This window comes from Mustela erminea, chromosome 5 (genome assembly GCF_009829155.1).
Source record: "Mustela erminea isolate mMusErm1 chromosome 5, mMusErm1.Pri, whole genome shotgun sequence".
NCBI lineage: Eukaryota > Metazoa > Chordata > Mammalia > Carnivora > Mustelidae > Mustela > Mustela erminea.
The window spans coordinates 147,456,097-147,479,147 of NC_045618.1; the positions used below are offsets into that span (position 1 = coordinate 147,456,097).

A 23,051-nucleotide genomic window follows, 5' to 3' on the forward strand; every position below is an offset into this window, starting at 1 on the left:
ATGATGAGCATGAAAGAAGGCACCAGTTTTGATGAAAACTAGGTGTTGTATATAAGGATGAATCAGTGAATTATACTCCAGAAACCAATATTACACTGTGTGGTAACTAATAAAATTTAAAGTAAAAATAATAAGAAAAAAGCAGCAGGTCCTGGAATACATGTGTGGTGTCAGGCAGTAAGGACCAGGGGAACAACACATCGTCAACATGCATCCTCAAGCTTGGGCTTGTTCCCTGAGGAGGAATGGGAGGTGCAAGGGAAGGCCAGCTGACACTTGTCCATGCTTCATGAGTTTTGAGATGCACTTCTGTGATCCAGCCTGTCCCAGGAGCTCAGGACGACCACACTTGGGCTGGATGTGGGATGCAGGGTGTTTGGACAGCTGCCAGTGAGGTGTGGGCACAGACGAGTTAGGAAATGCCAACCCATACTACACCGCACAGACAGTCATAACTGTTTTAGATAATTATGTCCACAACCGGTCAGGGAGAAAATGGATAAATGCAAAAGTTGAGTGTCATTACTCTAGATCCCAATGGTTATGACATTTGGGACATAATTTCTCTCTTTCTACCTAAATTAGAGAAACTATTCAAATTATTCTGAAACTTTAAAAACACTCACTCAATGGGGCGCCTCACTCACTCAACATGTGAGTGTAGATTTTCTGTATTAGCGGTCAAAAATGCCTGCTTTAATTGTTTTATTTTAGAAAAAAAAAACACACCACATAATACAGAGAATCATAAATTTTTGAAATGTAAAATGCAATGGTGACAAGCATACACACCACATGATTTCACACTGTAGCATCTCCAACAGAGTCTCATTTCTTCTACCACACCTGACACGTGGACCAGCCCTTTCATGTTCAGGGCCTCAGGACTGGACCTTAGTCTTGCCCCTCATAGGATGTCATCTGCACCTTTCCAAGAGCTTCCTGGTGTTACTGGTTTAACCGAGTAGAGTTGAGATACATAGAGTATGTTAATGTTTGCTGGTTGTGTTGTTCTATTCTTCTGTCATATACAAAGGACATAAACAGAAGGCAACTATACAAAAACTAAAATAAAGTAAATGAACAGTCAAGAAGCAAAATTTAAAAATAGACAAGTAACTCCCTAACCCTACAAGCTATAAAACCTTGAACAGTGTGGAGATTCCTCAAGAAATTAAAAATAGAGCTTTCCTATGACCCTGCAACTGCACTACTGGGTATTTACCCCAAAGATACAGATGTAGTGAAAAGAAGGGCCATATGTACCTCAATGTTCATAGCAGCAATGGCCACGGTCGCCAAACTGTGGAAAGAACCAAGATGCCCTTCAATGGATGAATGGATAAGGAAGATGTGGTCCATATACACTATGGAATATTATGCCTCCATCAGAAAGGATGAATACCTAACTTTTGTAGCATCATGGACGGGACTGGAAGAGATTATGCTGAGTGAAGTAAGTCAAGCAGAGAGAGTCAATTATCATATGGTTTCACTTATTTGTGGAGCATAACAAATAGCATGGAGGACATGGGGAGTTAGAGAGGAGAAGGGAGTTGAGGGAAATTGGAAGGGGAGGTGAACCATGAGAGACTATGGACTCTGAAAAACAATCTGAGGGTTTTGAAGGGGGGGGGTGGGAGGTTGGGGAAACCAGGTGGTGGGTATTAGAGAGGGCACGGATTGCATGGAGCACTGGGTGTGGTGCAAAAACAATGAATACTGTTATGCTGAAAAGAAATAAAAAATTTTAAAAAATTAAAAAAAAAATAGAGAAGCAAAAGAAAAACACGGGTATATGTATCAAAATGTTCAGGTTAAAAGTTTCTTATGGAATTTGATGTACTGGACATCTCACTGTGATGGTAAATAGGTTAAAAAATTATCTATATACGTTCTAGACACTATCATATGATCTCCCTGATATGAGGAAGTGGTGATGCAACATGGGGGCTTAAGTGGGTAGGAGAAGAATCAATGAAACAAGATGGGATTGGGAGGGAGACAAACCATAAGTGACTCTTAATCTCACAAAACAAACTGAGGGTTGCTGGGGGGAGGGGGGTTGGGAGAAGGGGGTGGGGTTATGGACATTGGGGAGGGTATGTGCTTTGGTGAGTGCTGTGAAGTGTGTAAACCTGGTGATTCACAGACCTGTACCCCTGGGGATAAAAATATATGTTTATAAAAAATAAAAAATTAAAAAAAAAACATGTAAAAAATTATCTATATTAAAAAATGAACCAAAATAGTGGAAACCAGTTAAAATAAAAGTTGTATCTATGAAGTAGTGGTGTTTGTTCTCTTGTCATCTTCCCCCCACCCGGTTGGTTTTCTGGGGGAGAGGCGTGCCACGTGGGTTTTCAGTCAATGATGTTCCCTGAGTTAAGTCCTCCTGCCCCCCTCAAGGGGGTGGGCTCTGAGGAAACCGGTTTTTCAGGCTTTTGTTTTCTGGAGGTTTTGATGTTTGTTCACTTGTTTTCTCTCTCCTTGACAGCTTTTGATGGTTTTTGGAGGTTTAGAGGAAAACAAACTGCATCCCAACCTCTCTCTAAAAGAGAAGCTCAGTCTGTTCCCCTCTAGGTGCCCCAGAGTACATAAGTTCCCCCTGGACTGCTGGCAGAGCAGGTTCCAAGTCGCAGTCCCTGGGGACACAGGATCTAGTGCTTGTACCCAAAACCATGGCAGTGGCGGCTGTCTGGGAAGCTCCAGACCGCCAGAGAGGATCCAAGCAGTGATCGCACACTGAGATTTTCCCGATGGCCTGGGCTGGGAGTGCCTGGTCTTTCTGGGTCGAGAGCACCAGGCTGGTGCCTGCGCACACCTCTCTCAAGGGAGGGTATGGGGCTTGCGCGTCTCAGACTCTGATACCACGGTGAGGTGTTCTGCTGTCTGGCGAGGCTCCCAGCCACTCAGGGGAGCCAGACCCCATATGTTCTCGGGAGTGCTGGTGGCTCAGGGACCAAGACCTGGTTTCTCCACCACACTCTCTCTAGTTCAGGGCCAGAGGTGTCTCTCCTTGGTCCGGGGTCTTAAGCCCTTTACCCTACTGGCCTGATTCCCACAATTTCTCCCCATGATCCTTTGCTCTTTTTGAGTGCTTTCAACCAGACTCCAAGTTAATGCTGGTCCCCAGACGTATTGGGGTATTACTTTCCAACCAGTTGCCTCTGGTTGCTCCCTCCCCCTTTCGCTTATCTTCAGATATTAGTCTGACATTCCCAATCTGCTTTACTTGCCCACTGGCATCTTCTGCCCCTGTAGAGATCCAGACATGCGTAATTCTGATCTCAGGCTGATTTCATGGGTGATTGAAGTTCTTTGGTAGGTAATCAGCTCACTTTAGGGTACAGGTTGAAACGGCGCCTCCTCCTACTTTCCCACTATCCCGTCTTGTCCCCTTGGCTAATTGATTTATAAAAAATGAATGAGACCCTGGTTTCTTTCACCTCTTCTGTTGTTTCCTAGTTTCTATATAATTTACTTCTGCTTTAATCTTGCTATTTCCTTCCTTCTGCTATATACAGGTCTCAGTTGATTTTTTTCTAGCCCCTTTAGGTGTAATGTTTGTGGTTTATTTGATATCTTTCTTGCTTCTTGAAGTCTTCCTGTATGCTGTGTATTTCTGTCTTAGGACCACTTTTGCTTCAGAGAAATTACATGATTGTGATAGAGGTTTTATACTCGTGTGTGTGTGTGTATGTGTCTGTGTGTGTGATCATCTGGCTCTGCTGGAGGTTTTTGTGATCCACAGTGAGTACCACTGTGATTACTTTAAAGGTTTTGTTACCTGCATCAGGATATTTGTAATTTATTGGTATTTAAGGACAAGAGTTAACTAATATACTTGACTCTGTATTTTGTGCTTGTTAGTATATTTGTCTTCCTGCTACAACTAAGTTTCTAAGTCAGAGAGTGAATAGGTAAGCACAGAATAATGTCAAGGAGGCTCCCTTGAGGAAACTGCTCTATGGAGAGGAAACCCCAGACCCTGACAGGAAACCTGCCATAGCTTCCATCTGCACCTGCTCCTGGGAGTAAAGACAGAATTGGTGAGTAGTGTGCACCCTCTGCTGGTCTGATACTCTTTCAGTTTGAGGTTTGTATCTGGGCTCACACTGAGAGCCCCTCACTGTGTCCTTCACACAGTAAGGTCGTGTCCTTGGCTCTCAGGCTATTCATCTGCAGATACAGCATGTTTTTGCCATTGATTCTGGAGATGGTGAATCAGCCCTTCACAGAGTCTGCATAGTATGTTTTACTTCCATCATCCCAAATAACTGCGACCCACTGTAACCCCTTCCCTGGAGCCTGGCAGACCCAGTTCATGTCATAGTTACTGAAGGTGAATCCAGAGGCTGCACAGGAGAGTCTCAGGGAACCCCCAGGCTTCATCAGGTCTCCCCCAGACTCCACAAGCTGCACCTAGCACATGACACCTGTAGACACAAGACATTCCAGTCAGGAATTTGTCACACCCCTATGGTTTCTCTCACTCATATCCACTCACATCCTCAATTTCTTTTGTTCTCCAGAAATTACCTTTTAAAAGAGCAACAAGGAAAACCCAGCCAAGCACAAACTCTGGTGAGTTCTCTGTGTTCTGTCCTGCTCAGTGAATGTGGACAGGTAGAAATGCCAGGCCTGGGGCTCCTCTCCCAGCTGCATGGTCCGATAGGGGCAGTTTTATTCAGAGGAAGGAAGACCCTATTTGCATATACTCTGAGTATATTCTTAGCACCAGAAGTAGGTTCAATTCTTTACAAGTTAAAAACAAAGATTCCATTGTTTGTAGATCACTTTGTTTAGATGGCACTGTGTCAGTATGTAGTATTTTAACATAAGAACAGAATTGTCTTTTCTTCTTTTTCCTATTACAGCATTTTAAAAATTGTTTTGCTATGTTACTCACTATATAGCACATCATTAGTTTTTGATTCATTGTTTTTTGTGTAACACCCAATGCACTTTGCGACCTGTGCCTTCCTTAATACCCACCACCAGGCTCATCCATCCCCTACCCTCCTCCATTCTAAAACACCCAGTTTGTTTCCTGGAGTCCGTAGTCTCTTATGGTTCATCTGTCACTCTGATTTCTCCCCTTCACCCCTTCCTTCTGCTAATGTCCTCCATGGTATTCCTTATGTTGCACAAATAAGTGAAATCATATGACAATTGGCTTTCTATGTTTGACTTATTTCACTCAGCATAATCTCCTCCACTGCTATCCATGTTGAATCAAAAACTCAGTATTCATCCTTTCTGATGGCTGAGTAATATTCTATTGTATATATGGACCACATCTTCTTAATCCGTTCATCCATCGAAGGGCATCTTGGCTCTTTCCACAGTTTGGTTATTGTGAACAATCCTGCTATGAACATTAGAATGCATGTAGTCCCTTTTTTCCGCTACATCTGTATCATGGGATAAATACCCAGTAGTGCAATGGCTGGATCATAGGTTGCTCTCTTTTTTAAATATTTATGTATTTATTTATCTCTATTTTTAATTTTTTTATCTTGTTATGTGTTTTATTTTATTCACCATGGAGTGTAGCTCTATTTTTAATTTTTTGAGGAAACTCCACACTGATTTCCAAACTGGCTTTACCAATGTACATTCCCACCTACAGTGTAAGAGGGATCCCTTTTCCCTGTAACTTCTCCAACATTTACTGCTTCTTACCTTGTCGATTTTTTCCACGGAGTTTTCTTATCATTTATTTGTGCATTTTAAAAAGTCTTTCATTAATGTAGACTGATTATAAATTATTTTACCCCTTTAATGATGTTTAGTCCTAATTATTTTATTTATGGTCACCAGCGTAAATGAAATTATTTTGTTAATTTTATTTTAGATAATTTCTTGTTAATGTATGGAAGCATTGCTTTATTTTGCATTTTGATTTTGTATGCTGAAGTTTCCTTGAAATCATTAAAAAAAAATCTAAGATTTTTCTTTTACGAAGTTTGTGGGCTTTGACTATTTATAAGACCATGTTGTATGGAGACAAATAGTTTTTTCTTCTTGTCTATTGATTTTAATATCTTTCATTTTTTTACTGCCAATCTCTTTGCAAAGGTTTTCCAGGTGAGGGCCAGAAAGTTTTCCCTTCTTTTCTTCTGGGTTTTTGGCCTAATAACTCAATGGACATAGACCAGGTCTAAGGGGAAAATGAATTTCAGGTTGCATGTGCAATAAGCTCCCAAAAATATGCCACCTAGAGAATGACCAAAGTAGGCAGGACTTGTGCCTCTTAGATAACCAAGCATTGGATTTGTGAAGATTTGATGCAAAGATTTGGGTTTGGGTTAGTAAATTAGTGAAGAACGAACAAGATTTATTTGCACAGTGTTATGGGTCCCAAGGTCCTTGTTGTGTGGCTGAGGATGGTTTTCCCCTCCTGGTACAGGGAAGAGAACTTTCCCACAGATTTGTTTCTTGCTGTTAGTGGGCAAAGGAGGCTCAGTCTGTCTGTTCACTGGCATGTTCTCAAGTGAATTTCATTCACAATAACCCAGGGACCAGATGACACACTGGGATTGCACATTTTATTCTCCTTCATGATACCATGTTGAATCCTTATGGTAAGGATGAGCAATCTTGCCTGGATGTGACAAGGAAAGGCATCATGTTTTCACTGTTGAATATTGTGTCAGGTGTATTAGGCTTTTCATATATGACCATGATTATGTGGAAGTAATTTCCTTCTGTTTTTCAGTAATTGAGATTTTTAAGTGATAAACATGTGTTGAATTTTTTCAAACGGTTTTAGGCATCGATGCAGAGGATGATGTAGATTCAATCCTTCACTCTGTTGATGCAGTTTGTCCCATTTATTGATCTGTGTGTGTTGAAGGAACCTTGCATCAGAGGGATGATTCACGCTAAGTCACCATGTACGATCATTTCAGTGTGCATTTGTGTTCAGTCGGCCAGGATTTTTGCAGGTATGTTCATGGGAGATAATAACCTGAACTTTCCCTTCTTGTGTGGTCCTTGCCTGGCTTTGGTGTTGAAGTAATGCTGGTGTCATACAATGAATTGGGGCATATTTATTTCTCATCAGTTTTTTGGAAGAGATTGTAGTGTATTAGCCTTAATTTTTCTTTAAATATTTATCTTCCATAGAGAAAACCATCTGATGTTGGAATTTTTTTTTGTTCTTTGATTTTCTTGTTTTTTTTTTGTTTTGTTTTTTTGAGCCTGAAGGTTTTATTTTATTTTATTTCTGTAATTTAAATTCAATTAAAGGAGGGGGAGAAGATGGTGGAGAAGTATGAGACACTGTTTCAAGTGGTCCCCTAAAGTGAGCTGGTTATCTACCAGAACACTCTGAACACCCATGAAATCAGCCTGAGATGTAGGATTATACACTTCTAGATCTCTACAGGGGCAGAAGACGCCAGTGGGCAGGCAAAGCAGAGTGAGAATGGAGGACTGATATCGGAAGATAAACAAAAGGGGGACGGAGCCACCAGAGGCGACTGGTTGGAAAGTAATACCCAATAGGAGCAAGAGTGCCCTGCGTCTGCGGACCAGCATTAACTTGGAGACTGGTTGAAAGCACTCCAAAAAAGCAAAGGATCGCGGGGGAGGGGGGGAATTGTGGGAATAGGGGAGGCTAGGGGCAGGGGCTTAAGTCCCTGGTTCCAGGACAGCCTCCCCTGGCGCTGAGGCAGAGAGAGCATAGCGGAGAAACCAGGTCTTGGTCCCTAAGCCACCAGCGCGCCCGAGAATGTGGTGGGTTCTAGCTCCTGTGAAGGGATGGGAGCCACGTGCGAGTCGTGCTACAAAGCCTGAGATACGCGCGCAGGTCCCTCATACTCCCCTGAGAGAGTTACAAAGGCCTAGCCGGCGCTCTTTGACCCGCGCCATTGTTTCAGAGCCTAAGACGTGCGTCCCAATCTCTCTCCTGACAGAGGTGCGCAAAAGCCCAACCTCGTGCATTTGCCCCGTTCTCAGTGCCTGAGATGCGCGCGCGACCCATAGCCACTCCTGAAAGAGGTGCACGCAAGCCGGACACTCTTAGACCCAGAAAGACCAGGCACTCCAAGCCCCAGCTAGTGGGAAAATCTCAGTGTGCGATTGCTGCTTGGAACCTCTCTGGCGGTCTGGAGCTCCCAGACAGCCGCCATTGCCTTGGCTTTGGGTACAAGCAAAAGATCCTGCATCCCCAGGGACCTCGACTTGGAACCTGCTCTGCCAGCAGCCAGTGGGGAACTTATTTAGGCTTTGCAGCCAGACTGAGGCTTCTCTCTGAGAGGGAGATCAGGGTGCAGCTTGTTTTCCTCTAAAACTACAAAAACCATCAAAAGCGGTCAAGGCGGGGGTGTGGGAGGTTGGGGTACCATGTGGTGGGTATTATAGAGGGCACGGATTGCATGGAGCACTGGGTGTGGTGAAAAAATAATGAATACTGTTTTTCTGAAAATAAATAAATTAAAAAATATATAACTCAAAAAAAAAAAAAAAAAAAAGCGGTCAAGGTGAGAGAAAAAAAAGGGAACAAACATAAAAACCGCCAGAGAACAAAAGCCCGAAAAAAACCAGTTTCCTCAGAGCCCACCCCCTTGAGGGGGGCGGGAGGACTTTAACTCAGGGAACATCATTGACTGACAACCCACCTGGCAGGCCCTCCCCCAGAAAACAAACCAAGAAAAAAAAAAAAAAAGGACTACAAGAGAACAACCACTACTTCATAGGAAAACTTTTATTTTTCACTCGTTACCACTATTCCGGTTCTTTTTTTTTTTTTTTTTTTAACCTATTTACCATCACAGTGAGCTGTACAGTACATCAAAATTCCATAATACCCTTCTAACCTGAACATTTTGATACATACACCTATGTTTTTCTTTTGCACTTCTATTTTTTGAATTCCTTTTTTTAAATTTTAGTTTAGTTTAGTCTAGTTTATTCCTTTTTATTTTATCTTCTAATATTCATATAGAGTTAAACTTCAAAGTAATCCCCTTTCGGAACCCTCCTATACTGTTGGTGGGAATGCAAGCTGGTGCAGCCACTCTGGAAAACAGCATGGAGGTTCCTCAAAATGTTGAAAATAGAACTGCCCTATGACCCAGCAATTGCACTATTGGATATTTACCCTAAAGATACAAACGTAGTGATCCAAAGGGGCATGTGCACCCGAATGTTTATAGCAGCAATGTCCACAATAGCCAAACTATGGAAAGAACCTAGATGTCCATCAACAGATGAATGGATCAAGAAGATGTGGTATATATACACAATGGAATACTATGCAGCCATCAAAAGAAATGAAATCTTGCCATTTGCGACAACATGGATGGAACTGGAGCATATCATGCTTAGCGAAATAAGCAGAGAAAGACAACTATCATATGATCTCCCTGATATGAGGAAGTGGTGAAGCAACATGGGGGCTTAAGTGAGTAGAAGAAGAATCAATGAAACAAGATGGAATTGGGAGGGAGACAAATCATAAGTGACTCTTAATCTCACAAAACAAAATGAGGGTTACTGGGGGGAGGGGGGTTGGGAGAAAGGGGGTGGGGTTATGGACATTGGGGAGGGTATGTGCTTTGGTGAGTGCTGTGAAGTGTGTAAACCTGGTGATTCACAGACCTGTACCCCTGGGGATAAAAATATATGTTTATAAAAAAATAAAAAAATTAATTAAAAAAAAGTAATCCCCTTTCCCCAAACAATACTACCCCTATAGGTAAACCAATTTTTAATCCACTTTATCTTAGGAAAGTTGAGTCTTTAACAAAGATATCAAGATACATCCAGGAAGAATCAAAACAACCTTCCTCGCACACACTGAGAATTTATAACCACTCTCCCATCTTCTTCATCCACCAGTGTTTCTGTGTTTTTGTGTTTGTCCTGATAGCATATAATCTTACACTTGGGGTTATTTTTGACGAGGTTCTTCCTTTATTTGCATATATATATATTTTTTTCTCTTGTCATATACTTTTATCAGTCTTTTTGTTTGTCTGCTTCATAAATCCTACCTTGGGTCCCATCTGGGCTGAACCTTCTCTTTCACCTTCCCTTTTTTTCCTGTCTCTCTCTCTCTCTCTCTTTTATTTTTCTCTTTCTTTTTCTTTTCTTTTTTCTCCTATTTGGGTGGGGAATCCTGGTTGCTCAGAAGTGTTCCAGGGTGCACCTTGACTGCACCATGGTTGATACATCCAGCTACATCTGCTCAGTCATCTCCCACCAAAATGACTAGGGGGAGGAATGCCCAACAGAAGAAAAATACAGAGGATGGAACTTCTGCAACAGAGCTCATGGCTATCAACATAGACAATATGTTGGAAAGAAAATTCAGACTAACAATTATCCAGGCCATAGCTAGGGTGGAGAAAGCCATGGATGACCAAACGGAATTGATTAGGGCCGAGCTGAAAGCGATGAGAGATGATGTTCACAATGTTAGGGCGGAGCTGAAAGCTACCAGGGCTGAGGTTCACAATGCTCTCAATGAGTTCCAATCTAATCTAAACTCTCTCAAAGCTAGGGTAACTGAGGCAGAAGATAGAATTAGTGATCTGGAAGACAAACAGATAGAAAGGATCAGGAGGAAGCCTAGAACAAACAGCTTAGAAACCACGAAAAAAGAATCAGGGAAATAAATGATGCCATGAAGCGTTCCAACTTCAGAATAATTGGACTCCCCAAGGGGGAGGAGAAAGAAAGAAGTCTAGAAGATATAGTGGAACAAGTCCTTCATGAAAAATTTCCCAATCTCGTGAATGGAACCAGCGTTCATGTACTAGAGGCTGAATAGTCTCCACCCAAGATTATACATTCCAAAAAAAATCATGACACCTGATAGTCAAATTGAGGAATTATAATTGTAGGTATAATCTCTTGAAAGCTGCTAGGGGAAGAGGCTCTTTACTTACAGAGGGAAGCCCATCAGAATAATGTCAGACCTGTCCACGGAGACCTGGCAAGCCAGAAAAGGCTGGCAAAATATAATCAGGGCACTAAATGAAAAGAACATGCAGCCAAGACTGCTTTACCCAGCAAGACTGACATTCAAAATGGATGGAGAGATAAAGAGTTTCCAAGACAGGCAAGGCTTAAAAGACTATGCAACCACCAAGCTGACACTGCAGGAAATATTAAGGGGGATTCTATAAAAGAGGAAATATCCTAAGAATAGCATTGAACAGAAATATAGAGACAATCTACAGAAAGAAAGACTTCAAAGCTAACTCGATGTCAATAAAAACGTATCTATCAATAATCACTCTCAAGGTGAATGGCCTAAATGTGCCCATCAAATGGCACAAGGTTACAGATTGGATAAAACGACAGGACCCATCCATATGTTGTCTACAAGAGACCCATTTTGAACCTAAAGATACAAACAGACTGAAAGAGAGGGGATGGAGAAGCATTCTTCATGCCAATGGGCCTCAAAAGAAGGCCGGGGTAGCGATTCCCATATCAGATAAATTAGATTTTAAACTAAAGACTGTAGTCAGGGATACAGAAGGACACTACATCATTCTTAAAGGGACTATCCACCAAGATGATCTAACAATTGTAAATATTTATGCTCCCAATATGGGAGCAGCCAATTACTTAACAAAACTGTTAATCAAGATAAAGAGTCATATTGATATGAATACACTAATCGGTGGAGAACTTAACATGCCTCTCTCAGAAATAGACAGATCATCGAAGCAGAAAATCAATAAAGAAACAAGAGCATTGAATGACACATTGGACCAGATGGACCTCATACATATAGACAGAACATTCCACCCTAAAACAACAAAATACTCATTCTTCTCAAGTGCACATGGAACTTTCTCAAGAATAGACCACATACTGAGTCACAAATCAGGACTCAACTGATACCAGATGACTGAGATTATTCCCTGCATATTCTCAGATCACAATGCTTTGAAACTGGAGCTCAATCACAAGGAAAAGTTCAGAAGGAACTCAAACACCTGGAAGCTAAAGACTACCTTGCTTAAGAATGCTTGGATCAACCAGGAGATCAAAGAAGAACTGAAACAATTCATGGAAACCAATGAGAATGAAGACACTTTGGTCCAAAACCTATGGGATACAGCAAAGGCGGTCCTAAGGGGGAAATACATAGCCATCCAAGCCTCCCTCAAAAAAATTGAAAAATCCAGAATACACCAGCTGTCTCTATACCTTAAAGAACTGGAGAATCAACAACAAATCAAACCAACTCAACAAATAAGAAGGGAAATCATCAAGATTAGAGCTGAGATCAATGAGGTAGAAACCAGAGATACAGTAGAAGGTATCAATGAAACTAGAAGCTGGTTTTTTGAAAGAATCAATAAGATCGATAAACCATTGGCCACAATAATCCAAAAGAAAAGAGGGAAAGCCCAAATTCATAAAATTATGAATTAAAAGAAAGAGATCACAACGAACACCAAGGAAGTAGAAACAATTATCAGAAGTTATTACTAACAGTTATATGCCAATAAGCTTAGCAACCTAGATGAAATGGATGCATTCCTGTAAAACTATAAACTACCAAAATTGAACCGGAAGGAATCGCCAACCAGAATAGACTGATATCTAGTAACGAGGTTGAAGCAGTGATCAAAAACCTCCCAGAAAACAAGAGCCCAGGACCTGACGGATTCCCTGGGGAATTCTACCAAACTTTCAAAGAAGAAATAACACCTATTCTCCTGAAGCTGTTTCAAAAAATTGAAGCAGAAGGAAACTTCCAGGCTGTTTCTATGAAGCCAGCATTACCCTGATCCCCAAACCAGGCAAAGACCCTACCAAAAAAGGGAGAATTTCAGACCAATATCACTGATGAATATGGATGCTAAGATTCTCAACAAGATCCTAACCAACAGGATCCATCAGCACATTAAAAAGATTATCCACCATAACGAGATGGGATTCATCCCTGGGCTACAAGGATGCTTCAACATTCGCAAATCAATCAATGTGATACAACAAATTAATATGAGAAGAGAGAAGAACCACACGGTCCTCCTAATTGATGCAGAAAAAGCATTTGACACAATCCAGCATCCGTTCCTGATTAAAATGCTTCAAAGTATAGGGATAGAGGGAACACTCCTGAACTTCATCAAATCTATGAAAGACCCACAGCAAATATCATCCTTAATGGGAAAAAGCTTGCAGCCTTCCCTTTGAGATCAGGAACACGACAAGGATGCCCACTTTCACCACTCTTGTTCAACATAGTATTAGAAGTCCTAGCAACAGCAATCAGACAACAAAGAGAAATAAAACGTATCCGAATTGGCAATGAAGAAGTCAAACTCTCTCTTCGCAGATGACATGATTCATTATATGGAAAATCCAAAATACTCCATCCCCAAACTACTAGAACTCATACAGCAATTCAGCAACGTGGCAGGATACAAAGTAATGTGCAGAAATCAGTGGCTTTCTTATACACTAACAATGAAAATACAGAAAAGGAAATTAGAGAATCGATTCCATTTACTATAGCACCAAGAACCATAAGATACCTGGGAATAAACCTAACCAAAGAGGTAAAGGATCTGTACTTGAGGACCTACAGAACACTCATGAAAGAAATTGAAGAAGACACAAAAAGATCGAAGACCATTCCATGCACTTGGATCGTAAGAATAAACATTGTTAAAATGTCTATAGTGCCTAGAGCAATCTATATTTTTAATGCCATTCCGATCAAAAATCCACTGGTATTCTTCAAAGAGCTGGAGCAAATAATACAAAAATTTGTATGGAATCAGAAGAGACCCCGAATCGCTAAGCAAATGTTGAAAAACAAAAATAAAACTGGGGGCATCATGTTACCCGATTTCAAGCTTTACTACAAAGCTGTGATCACCAAGACAGCATGGTACTGGCATAAAAACAGGCACATGGACCAGTGGAACAGAATAGAGAGCCCAGATATGGACCCTCAACTCTTAGTCAATTAATCTTCGACAAAAGAGGAAAAAATATACAGTGGAAAAAAGACAGTCTCTTCAATAAATGGTGCTGGGAAAACTGGGCAGCTATATGTAGAAGAATGAAACTCGACTATTCTCTTACACCATACACAAAGATAAACTCAAAATGGAAAAAAGACCTCAACGTGAGACAGGAATCCATCAGACTCCCAGAGGAGAACATAGGCAGTAATCTCTTCAATATCAGCCACAGCAACTTCTTTCAAGATAGTCTCCAAAGGCAAAGGAAACAAAAGTGAAAATGCACTTTTGGGACTTCATCAAAATCAAAAGCTTCTGCACAGCAAAGGAAACAGTCAAAAAAACAAAGAGGCAACCCACGGAATGGGAGAAGATATTTGCAAATAACAGTAGAGACAAAAGGTTGATATCCAGGATCTATAATGAACTCCTCCAACTCAACACACACGAAACAGACAATCATATCAAAAAATGGGCAGAAGATATGAACAGACACTTCTCCAATAAAGACATACAAATGGCTATTAGACACAAGAAATAATGTTCATCATCACTAGCCCTCAGGGAGATTCAAATTAAACCACATTGAGATATCACCTTACACCAGTTATAATGGCCAAAATTAGCAAGACAGGAAACAACATGTGTTGGAGGGGATGTGGAGAAAGGGGAACCCTCTTCCACTGTTGGTGGGAATGCAAGTTGGTGCAGCCTCTTTGGAGAACAGTGTGGAGATTCCTCAAGAAATTAAAAACAGAACTTCCCTATGCCCTGTGTATTAGGGAGGGCATGGATTGAATGAAGCACTGGGTGTGGTGAAAAAATAATGAATACTGTTATGCTGAAAATAAATAAATTAATAAAAAAAGAAAAAAATGAATAATGTTATCCTGAAAATAAATAAAAAATAAATTAAAAAAAATAAGCAAGTGACTTCCTAAACCTACAAGCTATAAAACCTTAAAAAATCTAAGGATTAGTTATGTTTTTCAGAATGAGTCACTTTATAGCAATAGGAGTTCAGTAATGTGGATCTTGGTAGTTTGTTAACCATTCAGTTTCACAGAAGTGGTAATTAGTAAATCCCTGAATAAGATCAGCTTTGTTTAATGGAAAAATCCTTCTGTGGTATGTTGTGAAGTTCAGGAGAATGAACACAATCCCCGTTTGCCGTTATTTTTTAAGTTTTTATTTCAATTACAGTTATTTATCAAAGGGCATATTTAACAAGACCAGAACCTACATAACCCACCTCCACCTGCCACCCCTCTGGTAACCGTCAGTTTGTTATCTGTAGTTAAGAGTGTGTTTCTTGTTTTATCTCCCTTTTCCCCCTTTCATCATGTATTTTGTTTCTTAAATTCAACATATGAGTGAATTTATATGGTATTTGTCTTTCACTGAGTTATACACTTACCATAAAACTCTAGCTCCATCCAAGTCATTGGAAATAGCAAGATTTCATTCTTTTTTATGAGTGAGTAACATTCCACTCTCTCTACATATACCACCTCTTTATCATTCATCAATGAGTGGACACATGGGCTGTTTCCATAGTTTGGCTATTGTAAATAATGCTGCTGGTAATATAGGGGTGTGAGGTTCTCTGAGAACTAGTCTTTTGGGTAAATATATGTGAACTACTCTTTGGATAAATATCCAGTCATGTGATTGCTGGATCATAGTGTAATTCAACTTGTAAGTATTTAGGGAATCTACATCCTGTTCTCCAGAGTGGCTGCAATTTGCACACTCCACATCTCCTGACCAGGGAATTCTGCAGAGCCTCAGTTCTAAGGAAGTGCTATCAGGTCGCATTTAAGAAGCTCAGCAGAGCACACCTACTTAAAACTCCACAAATTCCCGCCAAGGACTGAACGCTGCCCACTGCAGGCAAGGAGAGGCTCTGTAGACAACTGGCCTGAAGGAAAATCCAGCTAAAACGGAACAGCAGAGAACACACAACACACACCAGAGACCTCTCTGAAGCACCCTCAACACTATATGATCTCTTGTACATAAAGCTGTTACTTTCAGGAGGAGGGAACATAACTGACTTTTGCAACACACAAGAGAGGGTAGAATCTTAGAGAAAATGACAAGATGGAGAAATTCAGTTTCAGGTGCACTTCTGATCAACCTCAATTTAGGTTGTTGTAGATCAGTCCCTTTGACCCCACAGGGTGATCAGAGAACTTGTGTTCTGTTTCCAGATCCAGTAGTTTCCATTCCTGAAAGGATCCTGTGCATCAAGAACACTGGCATCCAGCCAATCCATTCACAATGCAGCAGCGTCTGCTGTGCTGGGATACTGAGTGCTGCTGACAATATCCCTGCCATTCTGTCCTATTGGAGCACCTCTGACTTCCTGCTCAAAGTGGTGTCTCATTGCTGACAAAAGCTTTCTTCTCTGAGTGACTTGTTGGTTGAGATTATGTGCAGGGACCTCAGTGGCAACAGTCACTTACTGCAAAATAATATGCTAATTTGATAATATTCAATGGGTTTTCTACATTAAAACAGCAGTTGGTCTATTCAAGTTGTCAATTTCTTCCTGATTCAATATTGAAAGTTTATAGGTTTCCAGAAATGCATCCATTTCATCTGGGTTTCTTAATTTATTGGCATATAATTGTCAATAATAATTTCTGATAATTGTTTCTATTTCCCTGGTGATAGTCGTGATTTCTCCCTTTTCACTCATAGTTTTATTAACTTGGGTCCTCTCTCTTTTCTTTTGGATTAATTTGACCAATGGTTTATAAATCTTATTGATTCTTTCAACAACCAGCTTCTAGGTTCGTTGATGTGTTCCACTGTATCTGTAGTTCCTCTGTATCTGTAGTTTCTATCACATTCATTGATTTTTAAATTTTGATTATTTCCCTTCTTTTGTGTTGAGATTAGAGCAGTGATCAAAAACCTCCCATAAAACAAAAGCCCAGGACCTGACAGATTCCCTGGGGAAATTCTACCAAACTTTCAAAGAAGAAATGATACCTATTCTCCTGAAGATGTTTAAAAAAAAAATTGAAGCAGAAGGAAATCTTCCAGACTCTATTTATAAATATCCTGATCCCCAAACCAGGCAAATACCCCACCAAAAAGGAGAATTTCAGGCCATTATCCTGATGAAAATGGATGCTAAGATTCTCATCAAGATCCTACATAATAGGATCCAACAGCACATTAAAAAGATTATCCAACATGACAAGGTAGGATTTATCCCTGGGTTGCAAGGATGGTTCAACATTCACAAATCAATCAATGTTACAGAACAAATCAACAAGAGAAGAGAGAAGAACCACATGGTCCTCTCCAAAAAGCATTTGACAAGATACAATATCCATTCCTGATAAAAACGCTTCAAAGTATAGGGATAGAGGGAACATTCCTCAACTCCATAAAAGGTATCTATGAGAAACACACAGCAAATATCATTCTCAATGGGGAAAAGTTGACAGCCTTCCCGCTGAGACAAGGAACACGGCAAGGTTGCCCACTCTCACCACTTTTGTTCAGCATAGTATTAGAAGTCCTAGCAAGAGCAATCGGACAACAAAGAGCAATAAAAGGTATTCAAATTGACAATGAAGAAGTAAAATTCTCTCTCTTTGCAGATGACATGATACTTTATATGGAGAACCCAAAAGACTCCACCCCCAAACTACTAGAACTCATACAGCAATTCAGTAATGTGGCAGGATACAAAAATCAATGTATAGAAATCAGTTGCTTTCTTATACACTAACAATGAAAATATAGAAAGGGAAATTAGAGAATCAATTTACTATACAATTTCCATTTACTATAACACCAAAACCATAAGATACCTGGGAATAAACCTAACCAAAGAGGTAAAGGGTCTGTACTCGAGGAACTACAGAACACTCATGAAAGACATGAAGAAGACACAAAAAGATCAAAGACCATTCCATGCTCATGGATCCAAAAAGTAAAGATTGTTAAAATGTCTATACTGCCTAGAGCAATCTAAACTTTCAATGCCATTCCTATCAAAACTCTGCTGGCATTTTTTGAAGAGCTGGAGCAAATAATCCTAAAATTTGTATGGAATCAGAAGAGACCCTGAATAGCTAAGGAAACATTGAAAAATAAAAACAAAACTAGGGGCATCACGTTGCCTGATTTCAAGCTTTACTACAAAGTAGTGATCACAAAGACAGCATGGTACTGGCACAAAACCAGACACATAGACCAGTAGAACAGAGTAGAGAGCCCAGATATGGACTCTGAACTCTATGGTCAAATAATCTTCAACAAAGCAGGAAAAAAATATACAGCGGAAAAACGACAGTCTCTTCAATAAATGGTGCTGGGAAAATTGGACAGCTACATGTAGAAGAATGAAACTCAACCATTCTCTTACACCGTACACAAAGATAAACTCCAAATGTATAGAAGACCTCAACCTGAGGCAGAAATTCATCAGAATCATATGGGAGAACATAGGCAGTAACCTCTTCAATATCAGCCACAACAACTTCTTTCAAGATATTTCTCCAAAGGGAAATGAAACAAAAGCAAAAGTGACTTTTGGGACTTCATCAAGATCAAAAAATTCTGCACAGCAAAGGAAACAATCAACAAAACAATGAGGAAACCCATGAAATTGGAGAAGATATTCGCAAATGACATTACAGACAAAGTGCTGATATCCAGGATCTATAAAGAACTCCTCAAACTCAACCCACACAAAACAAATAATCCTGTCAAAAAATGGGCAGAAGACACTAACAGACACATCTCCAATGAAGACATACAAATGGCTAACAGACACATGAAAAAATATTCATCATCACTAGCCACCAGGGAGATTGAAATCAAAACCACATTGAGATACCACCTAACACCAGTTAGAATAAACAAAATTAATAAGACAGTAAACAACGTGTGTTGGAGAGGATGTGGAGAAAGGGGAACACTCTTACACTGTTGGTGGGAATGCAAGTTGGTGCAACCACTTTGGAAAACAGTGTGGAGATTCCTTAGGATATTAAAAATGGAGCTATCCTATGATTCTGCAATTGCTCTATTGGGTATTTACCCCAAGGATGCCGATGTAGTGAAAGAAGGGCCATGTGTACCCTAATGTTCATAGCAGCAATGACCACAGTCGCCAAACTGTGGAAGGATCCAGGATTCCCTTCAATGGACAAATGGATAAGGAAGATGTGGTCCATATACACTATGGAGTATTATGCCTCCATCAGAAAAGATGAATACCCAACTTTTGTAGCAACATGGATGGGACTGGAAGAGATGATGCTGAGTGAAATGAGTCAAGCAGGGAGAGTCAATTATCATATTGTTTCACTTATTTGTGGAGCATAAGGAATAACATGGAGGACATGAGGAACTGGAGAGAAGGGAGTTGGAGGAAATTGGAGGGGGAGACTAACCATGACAGACTGTGGACTCTGAGAAACAAACTGAGGGTTTTGCAAGGGAGGAGGGTGGAAGGTTAGTTGAGCCTGGTGGTGGGTATTGTGGAGGGCACATATTGCATGGATCACTGGGTGTGGTGAATAAACAATGTATCTTGGAACACTGAAAAGAATTAAAGTTAAAAACATCGAAAAAAATTTAAAAATTATATATAAAATATATAGAGAGTAGAAAATAAAAAAGAGGGCAAGTAAAGAGTGACTGTAACTTTCATTTTGGGCAAAATAGAGTGCTTCAGTTGTTCCTGGGTGAATTTTGATCTGTATGTTAGAGGACACTAAATCTCAAAATCACTAGAAAATTAAAAGATGAATATATCAAAAGGTAAAACTGAGTAGAGTGAACAGCTTGCTAAAATAAATCATATACCTGTCAAAAATATAGGTTTGTAAAAATACAACTTAGAAATGGTCTATGAAAAAGTGAGCTGGTATAATAAACATCTTGTCAAACACAGCCAATTTTTGTAGAATCCACATATATATCCTTACATCTCAGGTTGATTTCATGGATTTTCAAAATAGTTTTATAGATACACAGCTAAATGCATAAACCTCCACCAATTGCCTTGATCTCCCTGTTCCTGATTGATTTTTGGTATATGTTAGAAGACACTATATTTGAAAATGTTAAGGAAATCAGAACTTATTTTATATATAAATAGAATAGAGGGAAAAATGGGATTATGTGGGGTTTAAATATATAAAATGAAGATTTGAAACTTAGAAACTGATGTTGGGAAATAAGACTTTGAAATGGGAACAGGGTAAAAAAGAAAAACAAGCAACAGAAAAAAGAAAAAAAGAAATGTAAACTTTTATCCTGAGTATAAGCAAGTCCTGAGGGAACACTTGGAGCTCCCTATGTAATTTCCCCTGGTGCTGGAGTTTCCTGTTCCTGTGGGAAGTAACCTGATCCTTCACCTGTTCTTCCAGTCTGTCTTCTGGGGGAGGGGCCTGCTGCTTGGCTTCTCATGCATCTTTGTCCTGTTGGAGTTGCCCTACTCTTGTCAGGGTCATTGGCTGAATGGGGGCTGATCCTGTGTCTCTTTATTTTTCCCTGGTGGCTTTCTGCTTCTCCTCAGAGGGTCAGAGCAAACATGGCAAACATGTGGGAATCTCCAGACCAGAGCCACAATGTGGTGGCCTGGACCCCCACCCCCACCTCAGGTCAATCCATCTCCACCTCTATGTGTACCCAAATCCCCATACATGCATTATTGATGCCCACTGCAACTCTCTGGGGAAAGTTCCAGAGACACATGAGTGTCTCCGTGCTTTCTGACTTTGCAACTGTTAGTGGGTGTGGGCTCGTGAGTGCACCCTCTTCTGCACCTCCCAGGTCATGCTGGGTGCTGACCCAGTGTCCTGTCTGGTGTCACATCATTCTGAGAGCTGTTGTGGATGTAGCCACTTTGTGCACCAAGCCATGGGCTCACTCATGCACCCTCTTGCGTGGCTCCCACTTCACGGCCAGGTGCCTCTCTAGTGTCCTTTCATGGGCCACAACACCCTGAGAGCTATTGCCCTGTTTTGGTCACAAATTATTTTATATCTCCCCTGAGATGTTAGTTTGAACATAAATTTTGATTATAATTTCAGGATTTGTATTGGGAAATGTTTCTCCCAGAATTCTAGCTTTAATTATTTATTTTATCACAACTTTATCTCCTTACATTCCTTTTTAAAATTATGTTCAGCTAGCTACCATATAGTACATAACTAGTTTTTGATGTACTGTTTAACAACTCATTATTTGTGTGTAACACCCAGTGCTCACCCATCATGTGTCCTCATTGCCCATCACTGAGTTTCCCCATTCTGCCCCTCCTACCGCTCCAAAACCCTGTTTGTTCTACAGAGAAACATATTGATTTCTGATATTATTTATTTCGGGTTTTCTCTTTTCCTTTTGATAAACCTAGGCAGAAGTTCCTGTTTTATTTTTTTTTCCAAAAAAAAAAAAACCAGACCTTGCTTTTTTGTTCTATTCTGTTTGTTTGTTTTTTTGTTTGTTTGTTTGTTTTCATTTGTTTTTATATAATTTATTTCTGCTCTAATCTTTATTATTTGCTTCCTTCTCCTGTATTTAGGCTTTAGTCATCAACCTTCTCTAGCTCCTTCAGGTGTAACATTAGAGTGTTTCTTTCAGATTTTTCTTGCTCCTTGAGGTCTTCCTGTATGCTGTGTATTTTTGTCTTAGGACCACTTTTGCTGCAGAGGAATTAGTGCAAAGTGAAAAAGGTTTCATACTCATGAGTGTGTGTGTGTGTGTGTTTATGCATGTGTGTGTGTAATGTCCAGACTGCACATCACACCTGGAGGGGGTTCCACTGCTTTCCCATGTTGTCACTAACATTGATGCTGTGAGCATTGTTTCAGACAGTGACTCCCAAACCAAGACCGTTTCTTTTAATTTGGCTTGTTGATGCCTCCATAGTCTCATGTCCAGCATGCACGTTATGCTGCTTCTATCAAGTTTGCACATTGACCTGGGTGGACCCGTGATGCACAGTGAGAGCAGCTGGGATTCCTGTAAGTGTTCAGTTGATGAACATCAGGATTTTTGTAATTCATTGGCATTTAGGGACAGCAAAAAACAATGTGAGTGAGTCTGTATTTTGTCATTTTAGTATAATTGTTTTCCCATTAGAACAAATTTTCAAAGTCAGAGAGAGAAGAGTTAAGTACAGAATCATGTGTTCAAAGAGGCTCCCTTGGGGAAAAAGCTTGAAGGCATGAATGCCAAAGACCCTGACAGGAAACCTGCCCATATCCTCCAGCTGTGCCTGCTCCTGGGGCTTAAAGACAGAATTGGAGAGTGGTGTGCACCCTCTGCTGGTCTGATACCATTGTAGTTTGAGGTTTGTGTCTGGGCTCGCACTGCAGTCCCCTCACTGTGTCTGTTGCACAGTAATACACGGCCGTGTCCTCGGTTCTCAGGCTGTTCATCTGCAGATACAGCGTGTTCTTGCTGTTGTCTCTGGAGATGGTGAATCGGCCCTTCACAGAGTCTGCGTATCTTGTGCTACTTCCATCACTGCCAATAATTGCGACCCACTGCAGCCCTTCCCTGGAGCCTGGCGAACCCAGTACATGGCATAGCTACTGAAGGTGGATCCAGAGACTGCACAGGAGAGTCTCAGGGATCCCCCAGGCTTCACCAGGTCTCCCCCAGACTCCACCAGCTCCACCTCACCCTGAACACCTGCAGACATAAGACATCATGGTCAGGAAAGTGTCACACAGCCATGATTTCTTTCACTCATATCTACTCACATCCTCAACGTCTCTTGTTCACCATGAATTACCTTTTAAAAGAGCAACAAGGAAAACCCAGCCAAGCACAAACTCCATGGTGAGTTGTCTGTGTCCTGTCCTGAGCACTGACTGGAACACCTGGGAATCCTGGTGCTGGGGCTCCTCTCCCAGCTGCAGAGTCAGGTTTGGGCTGTTTTTAACCAGCAGAGGGTGGGCCCTATTTGCATGTTCTCCGACTATATATTCAGCTTGGGATCTATGTGACCATAAAGGGCAATGACCAGAATACATCTGACTGCTTTCATTTTGGTTGTTTTGACCACTTTGGAAAAAAAAATGATTTTCATTATATAACTTTCCAGAGTATATA

General features: G+C 40.7%; 1 pseudogene; it reads right to left on the reverse strand.

Annotated features, from left to right (window-relative positions):
- Positions 1-7,301: 7,301 nt before the first annotated feature.
- Positions 7,302-22,843, reverse strand: LOC116591963 (annotated as a pseudogene).
- Positions 22,844-23,051: the final 208 nt, after the last annotated feature.